Genomic DNA, 22,392 nt, shown 5'->3' with positions numbered 1-22,392 from the left:
TGTCAGTCTGTTGTCAACATTGTTCTGGAGACTCAGTTTCATTTTCTCAGTTATACATGTAGCCTCTTTTGTGAATATTACCCCATACTTAAAACCTATGGCACTTCACTAATATGTGCACCAACCCTTGTAGGATAGGGATAAAGACTGCCTGAATGCATATGCAGGTTTTGTGTGTGTGAGCCCCACCTGCCACCTAAAATAAGCAACATAACTTTTCTACTGTCAAAATATATACATATACCACCCCCTGGTGTTTCATAGTCCAGTTACCATCTTGTAAATGGCACAGTGGTGGAGAAGCATGGCTCAATGGTTAGAGCGGCAGACCCTGATGCAGAGGTCTAGCCCGGGACCAGGGTTCAATTCCCGCCTCGGCGGCTCTTGGACTCAATCTCCCCGGACCTGATAAATCTCGCCTCAGTGCCTAGTCTAATCATGGGTCCCACTCTGTGACTCTGAGCAATAGCTTGCTTAATCTCCACAACGGCCCCAGCAGCGCTTGGATGCCTGGCTTCACCTTGGGGGTGCCCATTTCACATGGAAAAGCCAGGAAGGGTTCCACAGTGGTATGAGTGCAGCCCCGGGACGCCCCGTCGCGTGGGCAGCCGTGCGCTTTACAAATGGAATATGCTACTTACCAGTATGCATCTGTTCTTGGCATAGAGGGCTGCAGAGTGGTACATTTATGAATAGATCGCCATCTGGTGTTGGGCTCGGATGATTGCACTTTGTTTTTCTTCTGGAGAAGTCTTTGTCGTCATAGGTGACTCCTCCTCTCGGTGTTAGTGCGCATGGGCATCGGCTCCATCCTTAGATTGTTTTGCCATAGTAGGGTTAGATGGAGTAGTGTAGTGTAGTACATAAAGATATGCCCATGTAAATGTATCTAAATAAGATAATGTTGGGACAGACACAGGTTTCCGGGGAGGCAGGGAGGGCATGTACCACTCTGCAGCCCTCTATGCCAAGAACAGATGCATACTGGTAAGTAGCATATTCCGTTCGAGGCATATGGGCTGCAGATGGTACATTTATGAATAGATTGTACAGCAGTTACCTCCCTAGCGGTGGTCACCAGTGTCTGTCGCAACTGTCTGAAATAGAGTTTTTAATACAGCTTGGCCCACTCTGGCTTGTTGTGCAGCCTGTACATCAACACAGTAGTGCTTTGTGAATGTATGTGGTGTAGACCAAGTTGCTGCTCTACATATGTCATCTAGGGGAATGTTCCCTAAGAATGCCATAGATGCTCCTAGTTTTCTTGTGGAATGAGCTCTAGGAGGAACAGTTAATGTTCTCTTTGCTTTAATGTAACATATTTGTATACATCTTACAATCCATCTTGTGATGCCTGCTTTAGAGATAGGATTGCCCTTATGTGTTGGGGAAAATGCTACAAATAGTTGTTTAGTTTTCCTGAAGTCTTGTGTTCTTTCTATGTAGTATGAAATGGCTCTTTTAACATCTAGTGTATGTAGAGCCCTTTCTGCCACCGTCTGTGGCTTTGGAAAGAAGACTGGTAATTCCACTGGCTGATTGATGTGGAATGCTGAAATTACTTTAGGCAAGAACTTTGGGTTTGTTCTAAGAACCACTTTATTCTGGTGTATCTGTAGGAATGGTTCTTGTATTGTTAATGCCTGTAACTCGCTTACTCTTCTGAGTGAGGTAATGGCTATAAGGAATGCCACCTTCCATGTAAGGAATTGTATTTCGCACCTATGCATAGGTTCGAAGGTTGGCCCCATTAGTCTGGTGAGTACTACGTTGAGGTTCCAGACTGGGGAAGGTGGTAATCTTGGTGGAATGACTCTTTTAAGACCTTCCATGAATGCTTTTATCGCTGGTACTCTGAACAGTGATATGCGCTGCCTGTTTTGTAGGTATGCTGCTATAGCTGCTAGATGTACTCTGATAGATGTGTACGCTAGATTACATTGCTGTAAGTGTAACAAGTAGCAAATAATCTCCCTTGTTGATACGTCTAGAGGGTTGATATTGTTATTAGTGCAGTGTATAGCAAACCTCTTCCACTTAGCTGCATAGCATGCTCTGGTGGTTGGACGTCTCGCTTGTTTAATTATTTCCATGCAATTTGGGGGGAGATCTAAGTACCCAAATTCTAGGATTTCAGGAGCCAGATCGCTAAGTTCAATTGAGTTGGATCTGGGTGCATTATCTCTCCATGGTTCTGTGTAAGGTGCATGGGTAGAATTCGTAGCTTTTGATGTGGCACTTGTGAGAGTTGCAGGAGCGTGGTGAACCACGGCTGTCTTGCCCACGTGGGTGCTACTAGTATCATGGTCATTGAATGTTGTTGCAGTTTCCTGACCACTAATGGGATTAGTGGGAGAGGGGGAAAAGCGTATGCAAATTTGTTGGACCAATTTATCCATAACGCATTGCCCTGCGACAGGTGATGTGGGTACCTGGACGCGAAGCTTTGGCATTTTGCGTTCTGATGAGTGGCAAATAGGTCTATCTCTGGTTGTCCCCATCTTTGGAAGAATGGCTGCAGTATTTGTTGGTGCAGTTCCCATTCGTGTATTTGTTCCGACTGTCTGCTTAAGATGTCTGCTATCTGGTTTTGAACTCCTGGTAGGTGTTCGGCTAACAGATAGATGTTTTGAGGAATGGCCCATCTCCAAATCTCCTGTGCTAGTCTGGATAATTGGAGAGAGTGCGTCCCCCCCTGTTTTTGAATATAATACATTGCTGTCATGTTGTCTGTTCTGATCAGGACTGCTTTGTGGATAACATGTATCTGAAAGGCTTTCAATGCTAGAAACACTGCCAGTAGTTCTAGATAGTTGATGTGCAGTGTTTTTTCCTGCACACTCCACCTTCCTTGTACTGTGTATTTGTCCATATGTGCTCCCCATCCGGTGAGCGATGCGTCTGCTGTTATTGTCACCTGTGGAATTGGCTCTAGGAACGACCGCCCCTTGGTAATGTTTGTTCTGTTCCACCACTTCAGAGAGCGGTGTGTGCGGTCGTCTACCAACACCAGATGCGTAATCTGTCCTTGAGCCTGATTCCACTGTGTCGCTAAGCATTCTTGTAGCGGACGCATTTGTAGTTTTGCATATGGTATTAGCAGTATGCAGGATGACATCATGCCTAGTAGCTGCATGAACACTCTTGCTGTTAGTGAGTGTTGTGGCTGAAATCTCTGAATGATTGTAAGCATTGCTTGGACTCTTATTGGGTTGGGGTACACTTTGGCTTTTCCTGTGTCTATGGTAGCCCCCAGATATTGTTGAACTTTGTTTGGTTGTAGGTGTGACTTTGTGTAGTTCACCGTGAACCCTAGCTGGTGTAGTAGCTGAATTGTCTTTTGTGTGTGTTGCAGACACTCCTCTTGCGACCTGGCTTTTATTAGCCAGTCGTCCAAGTATGGGAAGACATGAATTTGTTGTCTTCTTAGGTGAGCTGCTACCACTGCCAGGCATTTTGTGAACACCCTTGGTGCCGTCGTGACACCAAATGGGAGGACTTTGAACTGATAATGTTGTCCTTCTACCACAAACCTGAGGTATTTCCTGTGGGCTTTGTGAATAGGGATATGAAAGTAAGCGTCTTTTAGATCCAGTGTAGAAAGAAAGTCCCCTTTCTTCAGTAAAGGAAGTACTTGTTGGAGCGTGACCATGTGGAAATGTTCCGAATTTATGTATGCGTTGAGAGGTCTTAGGTCCAGTATTGGCCTTAGAGACCCGTCCTTTTTGGGGATTAGGAAGTATAGGGAGTATACTCCTGTTCCCTGTTGGTGCTGTGGAACCTTCTCTATGGCATGCTTTTCTAGCAGTGATATTACTTCCTGTTTTAACAGTGTCAGGTGATCTTGTTTCATTGGACGCTGTTTGGGGGGGATGTTTGGTGGGGTAGCTGTGAGTTCTAGGCAATAACCATGTTGGATAATTTGTCTTACCCACTTGTCTGATGTGATGTTTTCCCAGACAGGTAGGAACTGTGATAGGCGTCCCCCTACCGGTGTTATATGGTCTGGGGGAAGCTCTATGAAGTCACTGTTTTGGGGTTGGAGAGTTGCGGTTGTTGTTGTTTCCGCGACCTCTACCCTTGTTGTTGTTACCCCTGTATCCACCTCTAGAATTACCTCTGGGTGATGTAGGTGTAAAAGAGGTTTGCTGTTGGTTTGTACCTGTACTTTTGGATCCTCCTCTATAGGTGGATCTACGAAAGGAACCTCTTTGTGTCGGCTGCTGCAATGCTCCCATTGATTTAGCCGTTTCTGTATCCTTTTTCATTTTTTCTAGGGCCTCATCTGTCCCTGTGCCAAAAAGTGTTTTCCCATCAAAAGGTTGATTAAGTAACGAGGTTTGTACCTCTTGTTTGAATCCTGACACTCTGAGCCATGCATGTCTCCTTAGCATGATGCTTGTATTTGTCGACCTTGCCGCAGTTTCTGCCGCGTCTAGGGCGCACTTTATTGAAGTGTTAGTAATTAACTTCCCTTCTTGTATAAGTTGATCAGCTCTCTTTTGATGTTCTTTAGGGAGATGTTTGATGAGTGTTTCTAACTCATCATAATGCGCTCTGTCATACCTTGCAAGTAGTGCTTGCGTATTAGCTATGCGCCAACTGTTTGCCGCTTGAGATGCTACTCTCTTGCCAGAGGCATCTATTAGTTTAGACTCTTTGTCAGGAGGTGGCGCTTCTCCCGTAGATAAAGAGTTTGCTCTCTTGCGAGCGTTTGTGACCACTAGTGAGTCTAGAGGAATTTGTCCCTTAATGTATATTGGATCTTTTGGAGCTGCCCTATATTTTTTATCAATTCTTGGGTTCAATACCCTAGCCCTCACTGGGTCTTTGAATATCTCTGATGTATGACTGAGAAGGCCTTTTAGCATTGGTAGTGTTCCTGATGTTCTTTGTGCAGTAGGTAGTGTCTCTAATAAGAAGTCCTGTACTAGAGGTTCTGTATATAGGTCTACCTTATGAAATGTTGCTGCTCTAGTAATGAGTTGTGCAAACCCAGTATTGTCATCAGGAGGTGAAGGTTTTGAGGGATATGACTCAAGGTCGGTATCATTACCTGATCCCACATTATACTCCTCCCATGGGTCTGCCTCCTCTGGGATTGTGTCCTCATCATCCCCAGGGTGTCCCCCCTCCCCTGTGTCACTTTCTCCATCTGTTGTAGGTGTAGATGGACGTGTGGGAGGAATATCTGGCCTATTGTGAGGAATAGGCGAAGATGGTGTGTGAGGTTTGGGAGAAGGGGGAGGAGTTGTATTCGTCCCCATTGTTCTCTTCTTTGGATGAGCCTTGTCGTCCAAATGTTCATGTTTCCTCTTTTTAGGTAGCTCTGTGACTACCTTGCCAGTCTTTGGGTCAATAAACAAAGTCTTTTGTTTAGGATCCGTTCCGTGTTCCTGTGTCGGTACCGCAGTTTTCGGTTCCGAAAGGTGTCTTTTCTTTGAAATGTCCATTTGTGTTTTCGGTGCCGAAGTTTTGTTCGGATCCGACTTCTTCGGTATCGAAGATGTCCCCGGTGTTGAGGGTGTTTTCGGCGCCGAAGCGTGCTTCGGTGTCGACATGGACTGCTTCGACTTCGAGCTTTCCTTGACCTGGTGCTTCGGTGTCGATGTGGTTGGTTTATCGGAACCGGAACCACTATGATGGGGGACCGAGTGTTTCGGTTTCTGTTTCGTTGCCGGGCTCGAAGGCGGGGCGTTGGAAACTTTTTTCGGTTGTCTGACCGGGCTCGAGGGCGGGGTCGACACCGTGCGGGGTCTGTTTTTCGGTAAAGGGACGTCGTCACTCACGGTTTGTTGGACGTCGATTTCCTCGACGTCGGACTCGTCCGCTTCTGACCCCGCCTCGTCGGCCTCTTCTTCCTCCTCTTCTGGTTGCTGGTCCTCGAACCGCTCCGGGATTGCTTGTGACTGCATTCTCGATACCTCGTGTCTTCGGGCTCGACGGTTTCTAATCGTCGACTTTGACGAGAACGCTGCACAGGCCTCACAGTCCCTGGATTCGTGTTCAGGGGACAAGCAGAGGTTGCACACTTCGTGTAGGTCCTTGTGTGGGAACTTAGCACCACACGTTGGACATTTTTTGAATGGAGTCCTTTCCATGGACCCCGGGCTGGACTACGTCGAGTTTCTCGTAGTCGTCGTCCTTCGAATCGCGTTGGTATGGAGTGAAGTCGCGTTCGATAACGATACCGTCGATTTGGAAAGGAATACGCGCCGGTTATAACCTTCTTTGTTGAAGTCGGTCCGGAGCGCTTCGATCCTCATCCGAACCCGATGGCGGAAAAAAACAATCTAAGGATGGAGCCGATGCCCATGCGCACTAACACCGAGAGGAGGAGTCACCTATGACGACAAAGACTTCTCCAGAAGAAAAACAAAGTGCAATCATCCGAGCCCAACACCAGATGGCGATCTATTCATAAATGTACCATCTGCAGCCCATATGCCTCGAACACATTTTTACATCACTCCCTGATCTTTATTATAACAAACTAAATCTTCCTAATACAGATCAACATGCAAGGACAAGCTTGCTCTCCGTAGGAGATACTCTCTAGTGACAAATTCCAGGACATACACTATGGCTATCTAGATAGCAGAGTCACACAATTAGGTCACAATTATACAGGACACACATGTATGCTTTATAGACTATCGTTCTTCTAATAGCCTCACTGATGCCTACAACGCAGGCAATATGTAATCAGCTCTTCTAAACACTCGCCAGCAAAACTCCCTTCGCACCCTCATTTACTGCCCTTCCTAGTAAAGCGAGGTCACATTCTCTTGCCTTAAGTTGTGTGAAAACATGTCAGCAGTCTCATTTGAAGATATTTATAGGCATAGACGCTACTCCAATCCAATGAGGCTCAACCTCCCTCTTCTGAGCAAGCTACCTACCCCTCATGCCAGTCTGAGCACATAAACAACACGCACAGACACAATTACAGTAGTAGGGGATGGTCCCTACAAATATATGGACCTACAAGTCCAAGCATGCAAAGTACTATTGCTTAAATGCCAGTACTGGCAGAAGGTCTCAGCATTGACCTCCGACCACTTAGACGCTATGACAGTCAATGGGATATGTAGCTGGGAGACCCCTTGCGGTATACACTACCTACGATGCAACACTGGCTTTGCTTTGCCTCTGCCCTGTGAATCTCCTTGCCCTGTTCATTGTGTAATATGAGAGTATCATGTTCCAATAACGCCGGCTGCTACAGATCTCCAAGAGCTGAGCGGGAAACAACAACTACGCTCCTGGTGGGGCATACTGACTATGTTCTTATCTTAAATTCAATAAGTAACTATAAATAATGGCAGTGCAGACTGTTCCCGATAGTGTCACTCATCATTTTGACTAGTAACTGGTCACTTCAATTTGAACACAAGGACAAAATGAATTACTTGCAATAGGATAAAGACCTATAGGCAACAATGAGTGAAGGAAAAAGGTCTCCACCAGTGCCTTCCGGCATATGGTAACGAATGCCAGGCAAAAAGAGCAGTCTCTGGAAATAGATATTGAGAACAGAGTACTACTGCAAAGAAGAGCTGGAGTCCAGGACAAGCTGGGATTGTTCTAACCAGAAGTCACATACTATAGCTCTGTGATTTCTACCCCCCCCCCGACTCTAAATCCATCATCTGGCATCAGCAAGCACTGCAGGGCAGTCGCACATGGGGAGGAGGGGTGGTCAAATGGTGATGTGTGAGACTTTGTTGGTCACATGGGGGAGCTAAGGAGAACAGAATATGAGAATCCACAATTTATAGTTTCATAATGCATGTGAATGACAAGACGCTTTTGTCTCAACACAAGTGTGTATGCGGTTGGTATACTTTGTCTTGCAAAATGTCTCTGTTGATTCGTTAACATATTTGATTATGTGCATATGTGTCTCTCTGTTCCAGGAGGGAGGAGAGACGAATCCAGTGTCAGGCGAAGTGTCCAGACCACTGGCCTCCCTTAGCTCTTCTGCCCAGTCCTGACTCAACTGGCACTGCAGTGCCAGAGGGTCCTCAGACCCCTCCCAGTCCTCCTCGTCATCCATCTCCTGATAATCAGGCAAAAATGATGGAGCCGGGTCGAGAGTGAAGGCCTCACCCATTGGCGCCGGAGATGGGTGACTGAAACTGGGGTCGATGACGTCCGGAGACGGCGTCGGTAGCGACACCCTTGGGGTCAGCGCCAGCGGAGAAGTCGTGAGGTGGTCTGGTGACAGCCTGGATCCAGGCCTGGATCCTGCAGAGCCCTGCGGCGTCGGGACCGGCGCCGGGCCGGAGCCGCTGGCCCACTAGGGCTCCCAGTCGGACCAGCAGGGCCCGAAGGCGCCTCAGCAGGTTCCGACGGAGGAAAGCGAGACCTCATGGCCGAGAGGAAAGCGTGACCTCCTCCGGTGTCGCGTGCAGCCCAGGGACCACGGGTATGGAGCTGGACGCGGCACCTGCGAGGATGCCTCTTCGACTTCTTTTTCGAATGCCTCGACTTACCGGAGGACTTTGAGCCCGACGAGTGGTGGTGGCTCTTCGAGCGGCGATGACTGCGGCTCCGCGACCGGTCCCTCGACTTCCCCCTCGACCGGGACTTCGAGCGGCGCGGAGCCGACTGCCGGAGCTAGAGCAGCCTTCGAGGTCAAGGCTCGGAAGTCAGGGCACAACTTGTCATCATGGTCGGCCCCGAGGCAATAAAGGCACCGACGGTGGGGGTCTGTCACCGACATCAGGTGGTGACAGTCCTCGCAAGGCATCCCTAGCAAGGCATCCCTAGCGCCACCGCGAGTCGAGGGTCGACTCGAAAAGTGATCAAAAGAGATCAAAAACCAAGTTAAAAATTTACTGGTGTACTGCTCTTTCCGGATCTGTGCTTGCTGGCGCGGAAAAAATACATTTGCTCATTCTCCCCTGAGGCAGAAGCCGGGGGCTCTCCACTCTATCCCTCCTGCTTCCCTGCATATTTTGCTGGTTAAATCGTTTTTAAAAACTATAATTATTTTAACTGTTCCTTTTTACCTACCAAGCATCCCAGACCCTTGAGTGCGAGATTTGCGTCGCACCGAGGTTCCCTGCACCCGATCTCTTCACCGGCGCAGCCGATTGAGGCGCTGACACCGGGAGTCAAAGGGGGTAGCCGCCATCTTAGTGGGAGGAAAGGGTAGCAGTCCAGCTGTAGGACGCCTCCCGCCCTCCCACGATACTTAGGGGACATTCACCGCTAGCACTCAGACATTTGCTCATTCTCCCCTGAGGCGGAAGCCTGGGGCTCTCCACTCTATCCCTCCTGCTACACTGCATATTTTGCTGGTTAAATCGTTTTTGGGTTTCGCCTGCCGAAAGGCTGCGCTCTGCGCAGCTTTTCAGCGCAGGTGAAATCCTTTGTTGACAATAAGGACTTCTGGAACGTCCCCCGGCTCTCATTGGCTAGCTCCATAAATGGAGGCTAGCCATTGAGTGCCGGATCTGTCCGTCAAGGCCGGACCAGATTCGGGGGCGTTCCTGAGATTTTTTCCCTGGGCGGAGTTACGTTGTTTCCCGTTCCCTCCCCTTTCACTGAAAGTGAATTCAGATGCGCTGTCCATTCCCGCCCCCTCCGTGTGCCTTTCCCCCCCCCCCTCGCTGTCCTGTACACGTTTCCCGCCGTCCGTGTCCTCTCCCGCCCCCTCCCGCCGTCCGTGTCCTCTCCCGCCCCCTCCCGCCGTCCGTGTCCTCTCCCGCCCCCCCTCCCGCCGTCCGTGTCCTCTCCCGCCCCCTCCCGCCCCCCGTGTCCTCTCCCGCCCCCTCCTGCCCCCCGTGTCCTCTCCCGCCCCCCGTGTCCTCGTAGGTGCTTGTTTTACTATGACATGCTTTGTCTATGTCTCTGGCTAAACTCTCCCTTCTCATCCGGTGACTGCCTCAGGCTGCTGTAAGCCCTCTCACCCTGTATCTTTGGATGCGGTCCGCCTTCTCCACCTGTGTCCCAGGCTGCCGTCTCCCTCCTGACCCGTGCCTGTGTCTCTGGCTGCAGTCTCTCGTCTCACCTGGCGCCTGTGTCTCCGGGTGCATTTAGTCCTTTCTCCATGAGGTCCTCGCGCCTGCCGTCCCCTGCCTTCCGGCGCCTGTGGCATGCCAGGTGCATAGTGGCAGGCGGTGCTGCAGGGGCCTGGGACGCTCGGCCTCCACCTGTACCGAGCAGGGGTTCGTGCAGCCGGACGCTTAGCCTGTTCTTACCTCACAGCTCCTTCGCCGGGTTGCGTTTCTCTTCCCGCTTGGCTTGTGTTCCTCACGAGCGAGCAATGGGTTGTGCCAGCAGCGCTCAGACCGAGAACAAGCGGCACAAAAGGCTGTCCGCAAAACCCGCCGACAGCCAAGGGAACGACAGACCGTCTGCGACACCCACCGAGAACCACGGGCATAACGGGCCCTCTGCAACCCCCACCGAGAACCACGGGCATAACGGGCCCTCTGCAACACCCACCCAGAGCATCGGCCCCGAGAAATCTGGTGAGAACTTCTTAACCCCTACTTCCATTTATGTAAGGTTTGCAGTTAGTTTTGCACGTGTGAGCTTGTGCACCTGTGCAAGGGTTAGCATATGCGGTGTACTTTCCTTAACCTTGCTCTGTTCTATAAAGAACAATACATCGTCTTCACTGAAGCATAAAAGCAATCATGTTTTCAAATCCAAAAACTTAAAAAACATCTTTAACAAATATCCAGTGTCACAGTCTGTTAGAATACTATCAGTAATGCAATCACCATACAACATCTCCGGGGGTAGAGGTTCGTGTCGTACGCCTGAAGTGTACGCGTTGGCCCCGCACCTGTCCCCGAGGCCGCACCGCACCCGAGAGCCGCACTGTACTTAAGTACAGGCCGCCCCGTGCCGCTGCCGCCTCTTGGGGAATCTGCCTGCCAGAGAGGACGTCTGCCCCAAGCCGGACCGGCTCGACAAGACCAGCATCCAGAGCCCGCCCCGCACCCCGCATGTACCGCGCATCAACAGGTACTGAGCATTCCTTCCAAGGCAACAAGAGCTGTACTGTACCCCCTCGGTGCGCCCTTAATCCAGAACTGCATAGTTGGGGGAAAGTACAATATTGGTAAAGCATTTAAGGAGGAACTCAGTTCACATCCCTTCACCTCACCTACCCCTCCATCACTCCACACAGACCCCGCTACATCCCGTCTGTTATTCAGCTCCAGCCCCTGCCGAGCCTCAGCCAGGCTCCCTTCCAACCCTCTCATCCTATCCTTCTCACATCTCCTTCACTTCGTCCCTCCTTCTCTCCACTACCCGGTTTCACTCAGCTCCAGCCCCTGCCGAGCCTCAGCCAGGCTCCCTTCCAACCCTCTCATCCTATCCTTCTCGCATCTCCTTCACTTCGTCCCTCCTTCTCTCCACTACCCGGTTTCACTCAGCCATTCTTCCCTCTGCAGCCAGCTTGTCCGGCCCCCTTCCTTCAGCTCTCTTGACGTTTCTTCTCTTCATCTCCTCCCTCATCTCCCCCCTTCCATTCCGGCCCCTTCCCTTCGTACCCACTTCCTACGACCCTCCCTATCCCTACACCCAATAACTCTATCCCTCCCTCGTCCTTGTATACCACGTCCACCATCCGTCCTTGGCGCCCCACCCCCCTCCCTACGACCCCCTCGTCCCTCCTTCACCCCATCTCTTTTTGCCCGCCATCCCCCATTCACAGCATAATCTGAAAAAGTGTGGGCAGAAGGTGAGGTGAGGAGCTAGAAGGGGGAAGGAAGGGAGAGAATCGGGTGCTAGAAAAGTTTACGCTATATAAAACTGCATTAAGTAAAATAAATACTTGCACCCATTCACACCATAATCTGAAAAAGTGTGGGCAGAAGGTGAGGTGGGGAGCTAGAAGGGGGAAGGAAGGGAGAGAATCGGGTGCTAGAAAAACTCTAGGACGATTACTTCATATAATGTTTTACACATCGTTTTATTTTATTTTAATTGTAACGGATCTTTGTGCAGTGTGTAGAGTGCAGAGTAGTGAGTGTGCAGAGTAGTGAGTGTGCAGACTAGTGAGTGCAGAGTGTGAGTGCAGAGTGCAAAGTGAGTGTGCAGAGTAGAGAGTGCAGAGTAGAGAGTGCAGAGTAGAGAGTGCAGAGTAGAGAGTGCAGAGTAGAGAGTGCAGAGTAGAGAGTGCAGAGTGCAGAGTAGAGAGTGCAGAGTAGAGAGTGCAGAGTAGAGAGTGCAGAGTAGAGAGTGCAGAGTAGAGAGTGCAGAGTGCAGAGTGCAGAGTAGAGAGTGCAGAGTACAGAGTGCAGAGTACAGAGTGCAGAGTAGTGAGTGCAGAGTGACTAGGGAGTGCAGAGTGACTAGGGAGTGCTAGGGAGTGCAGAGTGCTAGGGAGTGCAGAGTGACTAGGGAGTGCTAGGGAGTGCAGAGTGACTGCAGAGTGACTGCAGACATTAAGCTAATGGCAATGTAAACAACAATGCCATTTATTTATCTGTTCTCAAAACCAACACATAAATACAAATTTTGTCATTTACAATGCCAATAGCTCTAACTTTTCCAAAGGCGAAACCATTGCATTGTAAATGCTTGTTAAAAACTGTAATTATTTTAACTGTTCGTTTTTACCTACCAAGCATCCCAGACCCTTGAGTGCGAGACTTGCGTCGCACCGAGGCTCCCTGCACCCGATCTCTTTACCGGCGCAGCCGATTGAGGCGCTGATGCCGGGAGTCAAAGGGGTTAGCTGCCATCTTAGTGGGAGGAAAGGGTAGCGGTCCAGCTGTAGGACGCCTCCCACCCTCCTCCACAACGTATAAAAAGACGATGACTTCCCGTCCGCGCAGCGGGCGCGCCGGTGGCGCGCCCAAGGTGTGCCAAAGGCAAGCCCGTCTGCGCCCGGACCGGGCCCAGGGCCGTAACCCCTGGTCCAGAAGGTACAGCGCATAGTATCCACTATTCGTCTGTTATGCTGCATAGCCTGCGCCCATCTCATGTGAGTAACTGCACAAAGTACGACCCTGAGCATGCCCCAGGACTAACTACGCACTTCTGTCCCCACTGTAACGCTATCATTCCTTTGGTAAACAAATCAGCCAAGTCTAGTTATAAGAAAATCCCAAAAAGTACCTCGATAGCACTCACGAATGTTCGTTCATTAGGAAAACATAGACAGGACATAGCGGACTTGGTTAGGGATAGGAATATAGACATACTGTTCATGACTGAGACGCGGATGGACAGTACGTCCGACCCAGACTTAGTCATCGCGGTCCCAAATGGTTTCAAGGTTTAACGACAGGACAGACAGGGCAAAAGAGGGGGCGGGTTAGCTATTATCGCTCGCGACACTTACATAGTCAGGACTTTCCCAATTACCTCAAGCTCTTGCGAAGCTATGCAATTTTCCATTAGGCTATCCCCCCTCCCATAATTTCAGAGGAATGCTCCTATACAGGCCACCAGGAGCACGCTCAGGATTTCTCTCCGACCTAAGTACCATCTTGGAAACCCTAGCAATTGAAGATTCACTAACGGTACTGGGTGATCTCAATTTTCATTTAGAGAAATCAGATGACAGGGATACGTCCTCTCTCTTATCAGATATGGAAACCCTCGGGCTTCTTCAATTGGTTAATTCCCCCACCCACGACGGCGGTCATATCCTAGATGGCATCTTTTCCAATCTAGAGGATATTCGTATAACTGACATCCTCCCGCTCCCATGGTCGGACCACCATGCAATTCTGGGCACTATCACCACCACTGAAGCTCCCACTGCCAGTGTATCCTCTTCCAGTCGCGAACCTTTTCAGGCCTGGAAAAATATAAATAGTTCAAGCTTAAAATTTTTACTTGACAGTACCCAGCCTATACCATCCACGGACCCTAATATAGCCACCAAGCAATTCCAGGACTGGCTGGGTCTTGCCACAAACTCACTGGTACCTCTTAAATATGTGACCAGAAACAGATTGACTCCTTCAGCACCTTGGTTTACCGAAGACATTAGGAATCAGAAACAACTTTGCAGGAATAGGGAGAGGCATTGGCGGAAGTCTTACAACGAAGAAAGTAAAACCCGCTATAAAGAAATGCTCGCTAAATACAAAGCCATGATTACTGAGGCTAAGAGGAAGTACTTTAGCGAACAGATAGAGAAAGCTAAGAACTCTAACAAACAACTCTATGATATCATCAAGCAGCTAGCAGGGAACTCCCCCGATTTAAATCCCCCTCCCTCTCAGTCCCTTTGTGATGCATTGGCAAATTGTTTCTTCACAAAGGTTAATGATATCTATTCAGCTTTCTCCTCCAATACTAAGAATCCCACATATACCACAAACTCCAGACCACCTGTCTCCTTATTCACCCAGTTCAGAGACATGGCAGAGGCCCAAACAGCTGACATTATCACCACCATCAAATCTGGATCAGCCTTAGACCCATGCCCGTTTAAAATTCTTCCCCCGGTTATGGACTCTTTGATACCTGTCATCACCCAAATCTGTAACTATGTTTAGTTCAGGGATTTATCCGGACTCACTCAAAAAAACTCTCCTAAAACCACTCCTAAAAAAAACACATCTTGATAAGGAGGAGTTGAAAAATTATTGACCGATAGCCAGTCTTCCATTCTTGGCAGAAGTTGTAGAAAAAGCGATGAATTCGCAGTTATCCGAATTCATCGAGGAACATCATCAACTGGATAGTACCCAATTTGGGTTCCGTAAGTTCCATGGCACCGAAACTGCCTTGATCAAAGCCGCTGATGACATCAGAGTCATTTGAGATCAAGGAGGAACAGCAGTACTAGTGTTACTAGATCTATCTGCAGCTTTCGACACGGTCGACCATTCGATCTTGGTCGATCGTGTCGAAAACATGGGCATTCAACAGACAGCCAAAGACTTATTGGCTTCCTTCTTGCCAGGAAGAACCCAGGCTGTCACCCTGGGATCGTATCAATCGACTAATCGGTCTCTGCCATGTGGGGTACCACAAGGCTCATCCCCGAGTCCGACACTTTTTAATATGAACGTGTCGAACCTAGCCAAAATCATCAGAGCGCATGTGATGAGCCTAACCTCATATGCAGATGACACCCAGCTAGTCCTGGCCGTTAAAAACAATGGCGAAAGGGTGGCCGAGAGCTTTAAAGAAGGTATGTTGGCAATTGGAGACTGGATGGCCTCCTATTGTCTAAAACTCAATTCTGAGAAGACGGAGGTTGTCATATTTGGACAACTAACACCAAGTTGGTCACCCACTTGGTGGCCCTCGTCTTTCGGAACCCTGCCTAAACCTGCCCCCAAAGTGAGGAACTTGGGAGTTATCTTTGACGATGACCTCAACTTTGTCAATCATGCCAACCAGATAGCGTCCACAGCCTTTCATAAACTGTGCCTAGTAAAGAAAATCATTCCCTTCCTTCCTGATAGTGCCGGCAAAACCCTGATAAGTTCCCTAGTGTTGTCCTCATTGGACTATTGTAACGGTCTTTTTGCCAATGCTCAGGAAAGGGTAATCAACAAAATGCAGACCATACAAAACGCGGCAGCAAGACTTCTTGCCAGAATTCCTACACATAAGTCTGCGGCTGACACAATTAGAAACTATCACTGCCTCCCTGTCAGAAGCCGGATCAAGTTCAAACCCTGTGTATCGTATATAAGGCCCTGCATAATCAGGGACCTCAGTTTCTTAAAGAACATCTGACTCCCTATTGCCCCCCCAGATCACTGCGATCCACCACTCTCAACTACCTAGTGGTGCCTCGCGCCAAGACCGTTTCTTGGGGAGATCGCTGGTTCTTGGTCATGGCTCCAAAATTGTGGAATACCTTACCTCAATCAATCAGGACCAGCCACTCTCTCTGGTCATTTCGCAAACAGCTAAAAACTTGGCTGTTTAATCAGTAAACTTTATAATATCAGTCGGAGAATTTTTAGCAGAAGTCGCAGCGCCGAGACGCCCACGGGCATTTGTTCGCGCTTAATCAAATGGCATAAATAAATAAATAAATAAAGTACTCCGACGACGTCATCCCAGCGATCACGACGCCGATGACGGACGCTGAGCCGCAAACGACACCTAGCGACGCGCAGGGGTACTGCTGACGAAAACTTTCCAGGTCCAGTCTGACGCCTGGGGATATTCTAAGGTAAGGAATCTAACACTAACCTGTTCCTTTCAGACTCTACGGTATCCATCACAAATCCTGATTTAGTACAACGTTTTTCCTTTTTGGTGTGGGGTATTTGACATTGAACATATGCCCACAATGTCTCAGTGCCATGACTTCATATTCCTAATGTTTTTTTACTTTATTTCTAGCTACTAGCTATATGCCTCTTTTATTATCTGCTCCCTGGACCATAGAATTGGGGCGTAGGATGTGAATCTATAAGAGCTCCATGCTGCAAAATTATTGTTATAGATTAGTAACCCATTTTTTATGCAGCATGAACCTCTTCTAGATTCACATGCAATGCATAATTATACAGCATTTTCTCCCTCACAGAGGTATGTCTTAAGGTTGGGCAGTACCCTGACTGTTTCACTTGTTCTAGTTTCCTTGCCTGAATGTCTACATTTGTGAAATGTGTGTGTGGAGGACCATGTTGCACAAACGTATTTTAGTGAGATATTTCTTACTCTTACTAATATGGCCCTTGCAAACGTCTGCTAATGAGATTTCTCACTTGCAGTAGAGTGGCCCTTCCTTGCTGAATGTGCTCTATGTTTAAACTCAAAAGTTTTCCTTGCCATTTAGTAGCACCGTTTGATAGTTTGTACTATCCATTAGGTTAACAAAGCATTTGATAATGGCTGCCCTTTTGATTGTGGTCCGTGTGCCACAAATAACTGATGTGTTTTCCTAATGTCCGTTATAGCTTTGCCCATATTACATAAAGGCTCTTCTAACATCTAGTGTGTGTAGTATCCCTTCTGTAGATGTTTTGGGATCTTTGAAAAATGCTAAGTGAATTATCCGATTAACATTTAACCGAGCTACTTTCGGTATGAATTTTGTTTTTTTTTGTGGGCGGAGTATCTCACTTACCCTTCAAGATGTGGCTGCCGCAAAAAGGCTGCATTAGTGTCAAGTGTTTCTAAATCTCTTTTATGTAAGGTTCAAAGTGTGTTTTTCAAATAGCTGTCATTGTGAACAGTTGTTTACAATGACGCCTTGTGCATGCTACTATAGCTGGCAAATGGACCTTCAACGATATGCAAGCTATTTTGCACCAGTTGCATAAAGTAGCAAATGATGTTTTTATTATTAAGAAGGTCATCTGTGTGTTTCCACTGTTGGTTTCATTTGAGAAATCTTAGCATTTTGCAGTGTATCATATCCAAGTTGCCAGTCTCTTTTCCTTCATACTGATTAAACTCCAAGTCTTCAGCAACCATGCCACTGGGATAACTGTTCTGGCTCTGGATGAGCTTTTTAACATGTTCCTACGACATTGTCAATAAGTAACATAACCATGTATGTCTTGCCCACATTGGGGTAAAGATTAACATTTTAAAGCCAGGAACTCTGCATTTCCTGACCACTTTCGGCAACAGCGGTATTGAATGAAAAGCATATGCAAGCAAATATGCCTAACTAGTTCAGAGGCTTTCATTGCCCTTGGAAACTGTGTTGAAATGTGAATGCAGGAGTTTCGCATTTTTTGCATTTGCAAACAGGTCTATGTTTGGTGTTCCTCACTCAGATAAGATGTTTTCTACGATTTCATGATTCGGCTCCAACTTGTGCGATATGCCTACTTATCTACTTCTCGGTCAGCCTCGAAGTTCAACTGCCCCATTAGGTGGATCTTGTTCTTTATTGCCCCATTCCATTGCTCCTTTTCCATCTTTGATAGGGTATTTGATTTTATGGCTCCTTGTTTGTTTGAATAAAACAGTGCTTTAGTGTTGTCAATTTGAATCAATATGCATTTTCCTTTCATTTGTGTTTGGAAAGCTTTTAGCACTAGAAAGATGGTCACTCTTTGACACTTTGACTGTGTGTCAACCCCCGAGGTTGTGGTCCACGATGGAGGGTATGGGTATCGATCCACCAGTAATTGGTTTCATACGCCAGTTGTACGCCGATGCCACTGCCTGTGTAAGGTATGGCAGGAAGGGGGAGTGCACTCACCTCTTTAAAGTCGAAAAGGGAGTAAGACAGGGTTGTGTTCTTGCCCCGTTCCTGTTTTCAATCTATACGAATGGGGTAGAGTCCGCCCTGTCTGCTCTACTGGTGGATGTGCCTAAATTTGATCGTATCCCCCTTCCGATTCTGGCGTACGCGGACGACGCGGTATTGATGGCCAGATCGGGCTTAGCCCTACAAATGCAAATCGCAGCCTACTCCGCCTTTATGGCCTCCCTTGACATAAAGGTCAATGAATTGAAATCATTTATAATCGTGTCTGGCGCCGCAAGAGGTGAGAAACATACCCATTCCCAGTTGGCAGGTAAGAACATCGAGACAGTCGACTCAGTGCTTTTTGATAAAGACCACTCCTGGTCTAATTTAGTGGCAGCAAGAGCCCAGGTCATGCAAAGGAGTGTCAACGCTGTCAAAAGATTTGCTACGAAGTTGGGAGGCAGCCCACTGGATGCAATTAAGAATATATATTCAGCTAAAACAAAGTCCGCTGCACTATATGGGGCAGGAGTGTGGGGTATGGCTAATGTTGCACCGCTACAACAAATAGAAGACTCCTTTTTTAAAAACTGTGTCTCCTTACCGCAATCCGCCCCAAATCATATTTTACACTGTGAATGGGGCTTCCTTATATGAGCGGCAACATAAGACTGGCTCCAGTCTTGTTGTGGCTATCAGTATGGCGGAGGTCTACAGTGGATTTGACACAAACCATTATCAAGGACTGTTGAAAACTAGATTATTATAAAAGAATTGTATGGTTAAATTACGTAGAGGTCCATCTAAAAGAATTATTTCAGGACCCTGAGTCCTGCAAAAGGGTTTCAAAGGAAAGAATAACTGATTTATTCATTAAGAGATTAAAGTATGCCCGAAGAGAAAAGAAAGGTATTCATCATTCCTCCATTCTTTATGATGTGGTACCACCAAGATCGGGGGAAGGTTTTCGGTATTTATTACGGATAAATAATGCGCAACACAGATTTATTCTTTTGCGTTTCCGCATGAACATGATCCCGCTACTCCTGGGACACCCCCAAAATAAATATAAATTAGCAGACCTCTTCCCCTGTCCCTGTAACAACTACGCAGTACAGTCAGATCTACATATTGTATTATTTTGCAAGACCTATACAGAGGAAAGGAAAACATTCATACTCCCAATCCTGTGGTACCACAATTTTAGGCAGTGCCGGGTGGCCATGTATTTTTTTAAAACTCTACCGGATCCATTTGTATGCTGTTCTGTTTCCTCATGTTTATGGGCTTGTCTTAGGAAGAGGAAAAAGATGGGATGACATTTTAGTAACAACTAATTAATTAATTTTAAATTCTGATCTGCTTTTTTCATAAACGTTTTTATATGAATTTACACGGATCACGGCAACTGTTTAATTCCTATTTTAAATGTGTATATATGTGTATATATTGTGTTGGAATTTTGAGATAACTTGTGCTTTTATGATCCGTTTTAAAAAATCGAATAAAGCTGTGTGACTGACTGACACATTTATGAATTGGACCACTTATTTCACGATCCACTGACTCCTTCCTAAGGTTTCTCAAGAGTACATACCACCCTATGTGATCTATCCATTGTTATTGTCACAGAGTGAAGTGGTGCCTGGAAAGAATTACCTCTTTTTATATTCTTCCTGGTCTGCAAATTTAGTTCTTGGAACTTGCCTTGTGACAGACTCTAAACCATCTCACTTCCCACTGTTTTGTGACCATTGCTTCATTAGCCACTTCTGCAATGATCTTATGTGCAGTCTGGAACACATGAAGCCATCATGCCAAATAGTCACAGAACTGTTCTCACTGTCGGAGATTGTGATGTCTTTTTTGTGGACTGCTAGTGCTAGTCAGGAAATTAAATGATTCTCCAAGGAGATTTTCTCCAGTGCTCGGATTGGGGATGATTTCTTACTATTCACTGAAACCCCACTGAGTGCAGCAGCTGAATGTCGGTGTTGCTGCTCTTCCGGCATTGCAGTAATTCCCTTTTACTAATGTGTCGTCTAAACATGGGTACAACAGTTGGATTTGGATGGTGACTGAACCCGTACCTTCGATTCTAGTCGCTTTTAAAACGTTGACTGGTTTGTCTATTAATGAAAACAAATCCTATGTTTATTACTTCATGAATGCAACACGTACTGGTATGTTCGGTTTTGGGAACTGGTCATTCCAGAACGCAACTAGCACCTTTAAATATCTAGGAATCCATATATATAGGGGCACGTCGGACCTCTTGGAAGCCTCCCTTAGATCCCAAGTAAAATTCTGGGTTACCTGGTCTCTATCTGTGGCAGGCAAAATAGCAATTACAAAAATGGTGGTGCTCCCTATACTGTTTTATTTTTTTATCAATTTGCCCATAATGATACCAGCTAAGACGTTCACACTGCTCTCCTCTATGCTGGTTGAACTGATATGGGGAAAGGTGAGGTGATGCATAGTACTCAACAAACTTTGCTTGGATACTAAGCAAGGGGGCATAGGGGTACCGGACCTAAAAGCCTACTGTTATGCAAGTGTTATACAATGGCTAGCATACTGGCTGGCGGGGCGCAACCTGCCAGAAATAGATATGACACATTTCAATTGGCGAAGGGGTGAGATACACACGCTTCTGTTGCCCAATCGCAGGGTCCCAACGACGGCGCCACATCTTTTGAAAATCGTGCTACAATACTGGAAACAATCACTTAGATACACCAAGGTGGTGACCCCGTACGCCCCCACTATACCTCTACTGGGGATCCCCACTCTGGTAGACAGGATTACTAAAAGGAGGATAAGATCATGGGAAGACGTGCGGATATCAACAGTGGGCGATTTCTTTCGGGAAGGTATCCTAATGATGCATGACATGTGCGAGAACACCGAGCACCGGATACCCTGTTCCTTCTACACGCGGGGGTATCTCGCTACATCCGCACTACCCGGGCACCTGGGGGTGTTTAGACACAGGCACAGGCACAGGCACACACACACACACAATGATGCAACATCTGATGGGCAACGGTAGACACCTTACAAGATGGCTATACGGGGGCATACACGCAATAGCAGTGGTGTCTCTCCAGACTCTCAGGGGCAAATGGGAGGATGATATAGGAAGGGCACTTAGAGATGAGGAATGGAGTGTGTTGTTGGAGTACCCGAGGAGAGTATCAAGGAACCCGAAATTCAAACTCATACAACTCATGCTTTTACATAGGGCATATTTGACGCCGAGCAGGCTACGGGCCATGTTCCCAGATATCTCGGATGTATGCCCACGATGTCAACTGCAGGCAACAGACTTGATACACATGCTGTGGAGTTGTCCACGGCTCCGAGAGTACTGGACGGCAGTCTGCAGAATCCTAACTATTGCTCCGGTAAGGGATAATGACAGACTGGAATACTGTTTGTTGGGACTGGGCCCAAAGGGAAAGAAAGGTAGCCCGATCACTAAATTTAACAACCTGGCGCACATCCTGGCCAAATGTAATATCACAATGAAATGGAAGGCTGCTAGACCACCAGCGTATGATGAGCTGTTGCGATGGGGTAGAGCGGAGAGTGCGGCATTAAAGAGGGAGGAACAGAGGGGACTGCGTAAGACTCCTATATCTATCAGGCACACTCCACCGAGGCGGTAATCCTCGCTGTCCAGAATACTTTAAGGACCAACGCCGACAATGGAATTCACCAAGCCCTCGTACTCCTTGACCGGTCGGCTGCGTTCGACACGGTGGATCACACCATCTTATTACACCGTGTCGAACAAGCCGGCCTCAACGGCGCAGCCCTTGACTGGATTAAGTCCTTTCTAACGGACAGATCCCAGGCAGTAAAGCTGGAGAACTTTATAGCACCCTGTAGGAAGGTAGATCCCTGACTATGGTTGCCCCCAACTTTTTGCCTGGTGTTTTGCTGGTTTTCTGACTTAGTTGACCTGGGGCCCTGCTATTCAGGACCCCAGGCCTACTGCTCTCTCTGTAAAATGGATTCCATGTACCTTAGGTACATATCTAATTGGATACTGAGTCACCTTATCAGTCCCTGTACAGTGTACCTTAGGTACCCAGGGCATAGGTGTACCCAGGGCCTACCAGGGGCTGCAGCATGTATTATGCCACCCCTGGCTGGCCATCCAAATCTGACACAACTGGCTGCACGACAGCTGGGGCAAGGTGGTGTAATCACCCTTTGCTTTAGATATAGTATACCTATATCTAACCCTAAAATGGACACACAGATCTCCTATC

At 47.6% G+C, this 22,392-nt stretch overlaps 1 protein-coding gene across 5 annotated transcripts in view; it reads right to left on the bottom strand.

Moving 5' to 3' along the window:
• The window catches only part of PLEKHH3 (pleckstrin homology, MyTH4 and FERM domain containing H3), a 294,750-nt gene that overhangs the window by 876 nt on the left and 271,482 nt on the right, over positions 1 to 22,392 (bottom strand). The gene's annotated exons all lie outside the window — the stretch shown is intronic.

Source organism: Lissotriton helveticus, chromosome 5_1 (assembly GCF_964261635.1).
Source record: "Lissotriton helveticus chromosome 5_1, aLisHel1.1, whole genome shotgun sequence".
Lineage (NCBI taxonomy): Eukaryota > Metazoa > Chordata > Amphibia > Caudata > Salamandridae > Lissotriton > Lissotriton helveticus.
Note: the sequence above shows the minus strand (reverse complement) of the source record. Positions and strands in the feature narration are given on the sequence as shown.